The following is an 11692-nucleotide window of genomic DNA, read 5'->3' as shown; positions in this document are numbered from 1 at the left end:
ACTAAACAAAATTACAACTAAACTACAATAAATCTATCAGCTAGAAAGACCCAACAATAATCTTAACCCACATTCGGTAAATCACACCCCAAGAATTAGGGTGTTTAGACACACATGTATAAAAAATAGAAATTTATACCTGAATGATATTGTATTTGAATTGGTATGAAGATTTAAGTCTTAATACATACCAAGAATGAAGAATCCAAGAAACGCAAGTCCAAATCTTGAATATGAAAACGTATGGATCTTCAAGTCTTCAAAACCCTCTCAAACTTAGAGCAAAAATATGAGAAGTATTAGTTTATACTAATATAATACTAATGGCTCTCCTCTATCTAAAACTCTTAACAAGTATTTATAGTTTTCACAGATATATGTTGCGGCGGATGATTTGCGTACTGAGTCGGAATCACGAAACAGATCGGTGATTCACCCTTTGGTAACTTCATTGCAGTCTTGCGCTTAATCAAAGCATCTCTGCGTTCTGTATTATATGGCATAAGGTGCTTCTTCACAAAACCTCTCGGTTATGCACCTACTGCTCCTTATGTCCACTAATTTGATCCTTTCCTTCAGGTCTCGGCACAATCAAACAAAGGTAGCTATTCGGACCTATAAGTGATTTGCAAAGTGGATTCAATGATCCTCAAGCCTTCATTTCTTTGTTATTTTCACCCTTTTTTATCCTTTTTTCCATGTAGTGTCCACGCTTTGTCAAAAACTCAAAATGCCTTGAACTCAAGATTATTCATCGGTAATTGAGATAAAAGTAACATTTAAGGACACTATATATGTCCAAATATTTCCCTAAATAAGTCCTTTTATTGGACTCATCAACACCCCCAACTTAAAATTTTGCGTAAAACTCAAGTTTAGAAGTTCAAAAAGGATGTCTCAAAAAGTTCTACACAATCTTGAATGTACGCAATCCTGAATGTACACTAGAAGACTCAATTTACTTGTGCAATGATCAATTATGTACCCAAAGATTCAATTTATGACACACCATTACCAAAAATTCTCATGCTTGCAATACTTTCTTCAAATGCAAGTTCAAGCTAAACAAAAGCATTCAAATTCCCTCAAACAAATGCTGATCCAATTATCACGTGAAGAATTATAATCATTTAAGGTTCAGGAATCAAATACAATGCTCATTCTCACAAATAAGAACACAATGCATGCTTTCATATATAGGTTTGATTTTATTTTCTAGTCTACATCTACTTAAGAATTCTGAAGATCAAAAAGGTATTTTTAAGGCTTGTAACGGGGCACAGTGCAAAGGTGTGGTCATTTAGGTTTAGTGACTATGATCCTTATGAATTGTGGTGCTCACGACACTTCCTTTCTTCTTATTTCCTCATTTAGTTTAGTGCTCATAACGTCCTATTATTCGCTTTCATGGATTTCTTGGAAAACCTATTTGTTTTATACTTTATTCCATAAATATCTTTTTCATTCATTTATTTTTATTTTATTTTTCTTCTTTTTCTTCTCTTTCTTTTTTTTCTTACATGGAGGGTTGCCATTTTTTCACAATATCATGTTTGAAGGGAGGCTTTCTTTTCACTTCTTGACTGTCCCGTTTTTTTTTTTCATAACACCCCAACTTAACCTTTTGGACTAATTTTTCAGTTTCAATCGAACCAACAATCATGAGGATTATGGAATGGATTAAAAAAGGTCGAATTTTCATCAGGTTTCTTCCAAAGAAAGTTAAGGTTCAAGAGGTCTTCAATAGAGCTTCACATACTCATAATGTATGTCAAAAAAGAGGTACATGTCAAATTGGCTTACACTCTCAAAATTCTCTATGATCATAGAAAATCTTACTTTATCAAATCGACTAACGGGGAAATTCTAGACGTTATCATGCATGGTACAAGGTAAGATTATCACACAAGGCATTGATACATAAGTCAAACAAGACTCCACACTTTTTCTAGTGTTCAATAGTCATTATAACAGAATCAATTTGATACTTGACTAATCACAACGAGATGTAAAGAGGTCACATATTGTCTATGCAACTTTATTTATCCTCATTGTAGTCGAGCATTAATGTTCGTTTGATTGCGAGCATTATTCAACTTATTCGTATTGGTAGAATCGAGATGTAAATTTACCTAGGAACAGCCACGTTTCAAGAACATACAAGAGGTAGAAAAAATTAACGAAAAATTTAAAAAATTTCGGTAGGGTCTATTAGTTTTGCAATTAAAATAAAAAAAGGGAGTCGTAAGCTCAATCAACCACATAAAATAGATGAAAAACAATTTAATAGAACAACCAAAATGTAAACATAAAAACACAAATAAAATTAGTAGTCGTACAAAAGATGAGTCTCACCCCACCACAATTAAAAAGACATTTGTCCTCAAATGCAAGTAATCAAAGTATCCAAAATGTAATCTAAAGTCACCACATAATGTTAGAGAGGGAGGCAAAGAGGGGATCCTATCTATGTAGTCTCTCCATCAGTTGAGGTCTCAGTTCCTAGTAAGTACGTCTTAATATGGCTATCAATGATTTTATAGCTTCAACCTCTACTTCAGTAGGAATTTTTTCTTTGATAATATCATCCACATTGTGGGCCGCGCTAAAGGCATGTTTTGAGTTCATGAGACCTCGAGGACATTAGGGTCAATGGGCATTCTCTTCCTTGAATTTCCTTCCTTCTACTCGCTCTGTTTTTTCCATACCCTTATGAAATATAATGAAAATCATTTATAGGTGTAGATTTATGGAATTCAAAACCTAGGAGAAATGAAAATTTTTTAAATTTTAAATCCATTGGCCTTTAAAACCGTTCATTTTTTGACGTTTCGACGACATTAATCATGATGTCAAAATTACTCGGTGTCACGCCGAGTAGGTGCTTGCCTAGGTGAGTTTTACGTACTCTAATATAAATTGGTCAAAAGTCAAATGGGAGTCTAGTTCGGAGTTTCTAAACACTTTGGTGATTCCCGAAATTGTCCTATATCTTGCCTATCTAAAATTCTCGATCACTCACCTTATTTCAACCTGCAAAATCAATACACTATTATTTATCTAAAACAGAAAACATTAAAGGGTTTTGGGATGCCTCCCAAATAGAGCCTTAGTTACCGTCATGGCATGATGCAAGTCCACCTTCAAGCCTCAATCTTGGGGTTAGCCATAGTATCGCAAGGCAAACTCCCTTGTTGTCGGGGAATTCACTATGATGAGATATGAACTATTTAGGTATCATATTGCTCAATCGAAACTGTATGGGAGGTGACGGTCTGAAAAAAGGGTGCACACATCTCCTTTCATATCTTTTAGCATTTTTTCCGACCCCTTAACTTTGTTGAGGGTACACGAGAGCATATCCTCAGATCTACCATCTTTTGAATTATTGGTCTATTGGCGCTTATGATGAGGAAAATATCTATCCTTCTCCCCATCTTTCCAATTATTATTATGATCCCTCCATTCGTTCTCCCCATCTTTCCAATTCTAATTATCGTCCCTCAATTCACGATCTTAATCCTTACAGCCTTCGTCTGTAGACCAACCTTGGTTACTTTCAATGGTTACCACCGCTTTCGTTTGCTAGAAAAATTACCTCCTCGTTGTATAAGGCTTCAAACTTCATCTCCTCAAGATTTTCACACTTTATCCCCACGACATTGACACCTTGACCACCAGCCCCCATGACATTTTTGTATAGAATATCAAGTTGTGTCATAATCTTGGCAACGTTTGGGTCTCTGTCATTGTTATTTTCAATTTTCTTCTTAGATAGCGTGATGGTTAGAAGAGAGACTTTCTCCTTGCGAGTGTATCATGCTATGTTGAGGGTTGTCATGTCGTCCAAAGATGTGCTGCTACTTTATATGGCTGTTGCATTAAGCCGCCAAGAGAGAGCTGGTCAGCAACACCTTTTTTTACCATGTCCAGACTCTGGTAAAAGTAACGAAGCAGCACGTTATCAGGCAGATCATGGGTCGGGTATTATAGCACCAACATTTTGAACCACAACCAAGTTTCATGCATAGGATCTCCATTCAAACGCTTAAAGCTCTCAATGCTATCCTTAAGTGGCATCAGCTTAGAAGGAGGGGAAAATTGCACTTGAAATGCATTCACCAATTCCTCCAAAGGTTTGATGGATTCTCGTGGAAGATCAAATAGCCATTTGCACGATTCTCCCATTAGCGAGAAAGGAGATAGTCTTAACCGGATTGACTCCTACAAGATATTTTTGAATGAGAATGCTTTGTACACATTCGCAAAGTTTCAAAGATGCTCATGAGGATCTTCATGAACCAGTCCACAGAAAAGTTCCTTTAGTTGCAACATGGTGCTTGTTATATGGAACACTGCATTTCTTTCGGCTGATGGTATACGGAAGGCTCCAACACCTCCCATGACATGGTTTTCATTGATGTTAGTTGCTTGGACATAATTAAAATTAATGATTTCATCCGGGTGACCCACCAACCTCCCATTACAGCCATTAAGACTCATAATTTTTGAAATATTCACACAACAAACAGAAAAAAAAAAACTAAAAACTAGGTAATTACACTACAACTAAGAAGAGTAAAAAATTCTACTAATCTATAAACTTTCAAGTGCCACCACTCCCCCGCAGCAGCGCCATTTTGATTGATGTCGTCATCAAAGGTACAACTTCCAATGGAAGTGTAGATGATCGTATCGTAGTAAGTAACCCAAACAAGGGTTGGGGACGGTTTCACAAAGAGTGGTGTGAGAATAAATAGAATAGTAAAATTACGTTCTAACTAGTCATAACTAATGAAATTATAGAATAAAAACATTATAAATCAAAAATTGTGATGCAAGCATCAATTATCAATTGGGGTTTGTTACAAGTAGTAAAAATAACGAAAATCAATACAAAAAAAAAAAAGAAATGAGAGGGGCAATTCATGGGATGTGACGGGAATAAGGGTTAAGGTAAATTTATGGGTATTTGGTCTTGATAAGAGATTTATTGGTCAACCCTTGCCGTATGAGGACCAGCCTACGCCTTACCCCACTCACTCACTCGAGCTGATTATTTGGGAATGAGACAAGGGCTCACTCTCTTGTGTTGAGCCTTATGTCTACCCACTCCCGTCGGCCATTAATTTAGTAGTCTTAGTTTTATGACTTCTTTCTCGAGCAAGCTGAAAACACATAAATGAACTTGAAATTGCAACAAAAATTCATTACATTCATCCACAACTACTAAGAGAAATAACAATTAAACTACAATTAATTTATCATTTACCAAGACCCTACAACAATATTAACCCATATTCGCTAAATAACATTGCAAGAATTGTTGTTTTAGCAACACATGTATTAGAGATTAAAATTTATACATAAATAAGCTTATATTCAATGGATATGAACATATAAGTCTTAATCAAGACCAATAATAAGGAATCCAAGAGACCCAATTCCAAATTATGAAGATGAAACCCTTTTTATCTTTAAGTTTTCAAAACCCTCTCAAACTCAACGTAAGAATATAAAAAGTACTTATTTAGTAAAAAATAATAATGATGGTTCTCTACTCTATCTAAAACACTTAACATGTATTAATAGTTTTCACATATTTGTGCTGCAACGGATAATTCGGCGTAGTAAGTCAGAATCCCCGAATGAATCGGCAATTCTCCCTTTGGTAATTTCATAACCGTCTTCCGCTTAATCCAAGCATCTTCATGTTTTTTATCAATGGTCTATAAGGTAATGCTTCGCGGAACTTCTAAGAGAGGCGCTGACTGCTCCATTTTTCCACCATTTGATCGTTCCCTCTAATGCTCGGTACATTGGAATAAAGAGCAATATTCAGCATTACAAGCTCATATATGAATTTAAATAGGAATCCTTCCATGGCTGTCCCAAAATGCACTAATCACCAGAACATCCTCCCTAATATTACACCATGTAAAAGTAATTATTTTCAACTCAGTAACACATACCTAGTGTCCTAGTTAACTCAAGCACAAGAGGGAGAAAATTGCAGTAGGTTACCTTGCTAGACAGAAAATACCACTTGCTAAGACATGGATTCTTCAAGGTAATGGTTGTCCTCCTTCATTTTATTAATTTATACCTACATAATCTTGAACTCCTTATTATTCAAGAACCCTAATGGTATATAACAACTATTGTATGAATCTAATAGAGAAGAGAGAAAGCTCTAAAATTCAGATTTTTTTCAAAGTAAAAATGGATGGAAAAACCTAATATCTATCCCTTTTAAAGGGACCTCTTTGGCCTACTTTCTCACTCATTTTGAGACATAATTTTTCAATTAGGTGACCCACCAACTTGGACTTTTCATTTGGGCCTTTTTAAACATGAGAACATTGGGCATTTTGCCACCTTTCTTGAACTTCACTTGCAGTCATCATGTGTCTTTAATTTAAGCCACACATTCAAGTAGGTGATGCACCTAATTTTCCATTCAAATTATTTCTTGTGGTCTTGGAAACATTCGGTCTTGGTTGTCCATTTTTCCCTTATTATGCTAATCAACTTGGGCCAGATTTATGCAAGCAGGTCGTACTGTACTTGACCCAATAACATGGTGAAAGGAGTCTTAGTAAGTGATGCACCTACTTGGTCCTTTGTTCTTGTCAATAAGTCAAAGTAGGTGATGAACCTACTTGTCACCTACTAGCTTAGTTAAGTAAAGCAAGCACCTCAATATTTTATTCAATTTTAAGAACAGAATACATTTAACTTATATCCTATGCGAGTTTAAACTTTAGACTCAACTAATACCTTATGATATCAAGTTTAAATACTTCCATCAACGTCAATTTAATTGGGTCGCATAAAAATCTATGGGTAGTTCACATTTAACCTATTCTGTTGTCACTGGCCACATAGGAAAACGAGTCCATAACTATACCACAATTCATTTAATAAGTGTAATATAAATATGACTAGAGGTGTTACAATATCTTTAGACTTTACCATTCCTCCGAGTGTGGTGATTGGAATTGATATCGCAGTTTACTTTTTCTTGCTTCCTCAAGTGATCCTATTGTTGGTATTTGATTCCCCATAGAGGCTTTTCCACTTGAGACTCTGAATGAGAGTGCTCCATAGGCTTATCCTGCCAGGGGAACCTGTTTTATTTCATACTCCCATACTTATATTAATAACACACTGAAAACACTACGTATTTTTTTTGTTGTGGCGAGAGAATTCGACTCAAGGTTCCTCTTTTTATTGTATTTGTCATTCTGAGTTTTGGAAGACTCTATAAATCAAAAATTTTTATATTATAGTGCTTCTTTTGGTTATGTGTGCCTTTTTTTATGTCTATTTTAGTCTCTCTTTATTTTGCAATTCATTTTGCTACTCCCCATGAGTTTTTGAAATCAGGAAATTCTTGAGCTTTTTATTGATAATGGTTTTAGGATCGATTGTGTTCAATATCAATCTCTTGAATAGTACAAATGATGGAAATGATGTAGAGTATATGGGTGTTGCAAGAATTAAATCTATACCGTTGCACTTTTCAGAGATCTCTTTGACTCTTTTGTTGACTAGTTGTGTTTTCATATAAAACTATTAATGAAAATCGTATGTACGGTTTGGATACCTTTAGGATATGCAAAATGTGTGTATTTCGAAATGTCATGTGTGTTGAGGTCTTTGGTAGCATGTGTGTGGAATCCTGGATTTTTCTAGTTGCTCCAATTATATGACTCATGGTTAATGTAATACGAGCTCATGGGCAATAATTCAAGAAGGAATCAGAATGTGCATAATCTTATGTGACTACCTTCTGAAGGTGTGCAACCATTTTTGCACAACTTTAGCATAACCTATCATCCACATAGATATACAAAAGAGAACGCTAGGGCCGCCTATGTGGCGCCACCACAAGAAAGGATTCTCTTTATAATTATTTTATTTCCAAAACTAACCTTCCTCTTTCAAGAAAAGTTATAACTTTTATGAAAAGTTGTAATATTTTCATGAGAAATTGTGACTTTTATCAAAAATTGCAACTTTTATAAAAAATTCTAACTTTTTTCATGAAAAGTTGTGACTTTTACGAAATGGTGTGCCCTTTCTGAAGGGTTGTAGCTCTTCCAAAGAGTTGTGACCTTTCCGATAAGATAGAATAATCATTTTTTTACAGTGCCCTTTTTTGTCGATAAATGAACTCGATTTTTTTCATTCTGTTTCATTTTAATATTGCATATCCTAGTATGTTTTTTACAATTATTAGTTTATGCTTGTTTTATTAATTATCATTTTTGAGTATATGTTTTAAACATTGTTGTTTATGTTTATGCAAAATTATTGTTAGAAGTCTTTGTTAGTACTAATTAAATATCAAATGTATATTGAATATTCAAGCAACTTTTCTCTACTGAAATTGTTGAAGGTACATTAAAAAAAGCCCTTTCAAATCTCAAATTTCTTCATCAAGAAAGTTATTCCTTCACATACATAGATGTGATTGTGTGTTCTTCAGAAAATATTCGGAGAGTTAATAACTTTCCAATCCCATATTTTTTACATTTTATGTTGTTTTTTTTATAAAATTTTATCATTGGATATTATGATTACTTTAACTATCGAAAGTTTATTCGAGTGTTAAGTCAATTTTTTTAGGTATCTTATTTCAAAAATAGGAACTTTTTTATTGGAATGATTTGTTATCATCATTGAATATCCCAGAGTTTACTCCCTTTAATGTATCTTTTTCCACCCTGTTTTTTTGTCTACTTACAATTGTGTTGCTTTTTTTGTTTGGTATGTATATAATCTGACTATGATAAAGATTTTCGTCCTTTTAATATTTTCCTCTTTTTCCTTTTCATTCGGCTCTAGTAAATATTTTTGTTGTAAGTTGTGATTATTATCGTCAAGCTTAATTTGAAGAATATGAAAAAAAACTACTGTAAATAAAGTAATATGTTAATCTACAAAAGATATGTCTATTAACATAAATTTGTTATCCTACATGCCCCAAGTCATTGTTGAGCGTATGAATTATCTGGCTCAAAATCTTTTTTATTTTTTTTAATATTCGAGAATATTTTTTGTAAAGTGTGTCTAGTATCATACTTAAATATTCTTGAAAAAAGTCATAAAATTTCATTGATGAAGCATCCAGACGAACCTTCCGCTCAGTTTAATGATGAATGAATTTCTATAAGGGTCAACAATATAACTTTGTGGTTGTTCCAAATTTATTTTTGTCCTATTAGTTTTCGTTAGAGTAACAAATTAATAATAATGAAAAGTGGTTGACATTGGACCTCAGACAAGTAGATTGTCTCTAAAAAAATTATTTATGTTGTTGCACTGTACATTTTTTAACATTCTTAATTTAATTCTAACTCATATTTATCATCAAATATTTTAACATAAATCTATTTACACTAGGACTTATTTAAACCATAAAATTATAAAATTCTATATTTCTCATATACCAAAAATAAAAGTGATGTTTAGTCGCTACATAAAAACATCAATTAATTTTGACAAAACATTTATATCATATAACATATAATATGGTAAGTTATGTAAAAGATAAAACCAATTATATGCCAAGATATTTTAATGAATAATTGTATATTTACAATTCTTAAAATATGTAATAATGTCAATTCATTTATTTTCTTTAGAAATGTTCTAAAAACCTACAATAATTTACTTTTTTTTCCTTATAAAAGCGGTTGTTGGAAAGGATGATCAAAAGGATAGAAAGATAGCTTATGCCCGCCTACGTGGGGCCACTATAAACCAGGATTCCCTTGTAATTTGTTTTATTTCCAACACTAGACTTCCCCTTTAATAAAAAAATGTGACTTTTATTAAAAGTTATGACTTTTATGAATAGTTACGCCTTCTTTGAAGAGTTGCACCCTAGACGTGCCTACGTGACACCACCACAAACTAGAATTCCCTTTAAATTTATTTTATTTCCAACACTAGCTTTCCCTCTTTGATGAAAATTTTTGACTTTTATGAAAAAGTTGCAACTTTTATGAGAAGTTGTAACTTTTATGAATAATTGGGCCTTTATGAAAGAGTTGCGACTTTTATGAAAAGGTGCGGCTTTTATAAAAAGTTGTTATTTTTTTGAAAAGTTGTGACTTTTATGAAAGGTTGTGACTTTTATGAATAGTTGTGACTTTTATGAATTGTTGCGACTTTTACGAAAAGCTATGAATTTTTAAAAATTGTGACTTTTATGAAAGGTTGTGAACTTTTCAATAAGACACGATAAGTATTTGTTTACACTATCTTTTGTTGTCTATAAATGGAGGAGTTTTCTTTCATTTTAAAACAACAAAAAATTTTGAACTACTTCTTCTTCTTCTTGACAATTAATTAATTGTGTGCTTTGTTCCTGTTGAATGAGTCATTGACATAATTCTTTTCTGAGAGGTTTCTTTAAATTAAAAGTACTAGGAGAATAATTTCCATAAGGAGATACTGTGCATTCAGTGGACTAGAATTTTTATATTTTCTTTCGTTCTATAATTATAGATTCTAGTATGTTTTTACCGTCATTAATTCATGTTTATATCGTTAGTTGTTATTTTTTATTACATACTTTAAATTATTTTGTTTATGTTTTAGCAATATTATTGTTATAAATAAATGTTGATACATATTAAATAATAAACGTTATTTTAGTGTTACTTTAGTGATCAAGCATGTTTTTTCTACTAGAATTGTTGAAGGTACAATACCTTACAAATATCTAATTGTTCGTCAACTACGTGATTTCTTCAGATACAAGGATGAGTTTTGTGTTCTTTAGCATATTCTTGAAGAGTTAAAAACTATGCATGCCCATATTTTTTTGTTTTTATGTTTTTGTTATCCATTTTTACTACCTTACATCAATGGATATTATGAGTAATTTAAGGGTTTAAAGTTGGTAGAAGTGTTAGTCAATTTTGTAAGGTATACATGACAACTTTACTTGATAGAATGATTTGTTATCATCATTAGATTTCTCACAAGCGTAAAGAAATGAATCTTGAAGATCTTGTGATTTGGCTCAAGATTGAGGAAGATAACAATAACGCCGAAAAGAAGTCGCGTAAGAGTTCTACAATCATTGGACTTAATATTGTTGAAGAAGCTCCTACCAAATATAAAAAGAGAAAGAAGTCCAACGGGCAGAAGTCAGAACAGGCCAAGAAGAAATTCAAAGGCAACTGTTACAATTGTGGCAAGGTTGGTCGTAGGTCTTCTGATTGTCATGCTCCAAGAAAGGACAAAAATAAAGGCAAAGGAAAAAGTCAAGAAAACATCGTGGAAAAGATGGAAGATGCAGATGACTTGTGTGCAATGATATTGGAGTGTAACTTAGTTGGAAATCGCAAGGAGTGGTTTCTCGACTCAGGTTCCACTAGACATATTTGCTCTGCGAAAGAAGCCTTTGCAACGTAACTCCTGCTGAGTACAATGAAGATTTATTCATGGGAAACACAGCAACAGCAAGGATTGCAGGAACTGGGAAAATAATGTTGAAAATGACATTCGGCAAGGTGTTGACTTTGAACAATGTTCTGCATGTCCCTACTATTAGGAAGAATATAGTTTCTGCTGCACTACTCGTGAAGAACGGGTTTAAGTGTGTCCTAGTTAGCGATAAAGCTGTAATAAGTAAGAATGAAATGTTCATAGGAAAGGGCTACCTCAATGA

The 11692-nt window shown here is 33.3% G+C and overlaps 1 long non-coding RNA gene across 1 annotated transcript; it reads right to left on the bottom strand.

The window, feature by feature from the left end:
- Positions 1–5454: 5454 nt before the first annotated feature.
- LOC114078400 lies at positions 5455–6198 on the bottom strand. Its single transcript, XR_003580122.1, has 2 exons — positions 6025–6198; positions 5455–5922 (listed from the first exon to the last, which is right to left on the bottom strand). It is a non-coding gene; the product is annotated as an uncharacterized LOC114078400 (long non-coding RNA).
- Positions 6199–11692: the final 5494 nt, after the last annotated feature.

The sequence above is a fragment of the Solanum pennellii genome, chromosome 1, assembly GCF_001406875.1.
Source record: "Solanum pennellii chromosome 1, SPENNV200".
Lineage (NCBI taxonomy): Eukaryota > Viridiplantae > Streptophyta > Magnoliopsida > Solanales > Solanaceae > Solanum > Solanum pennellii.
This window is presented reverse-complemented; position numbering and strand designations above follow the sequence as displayed.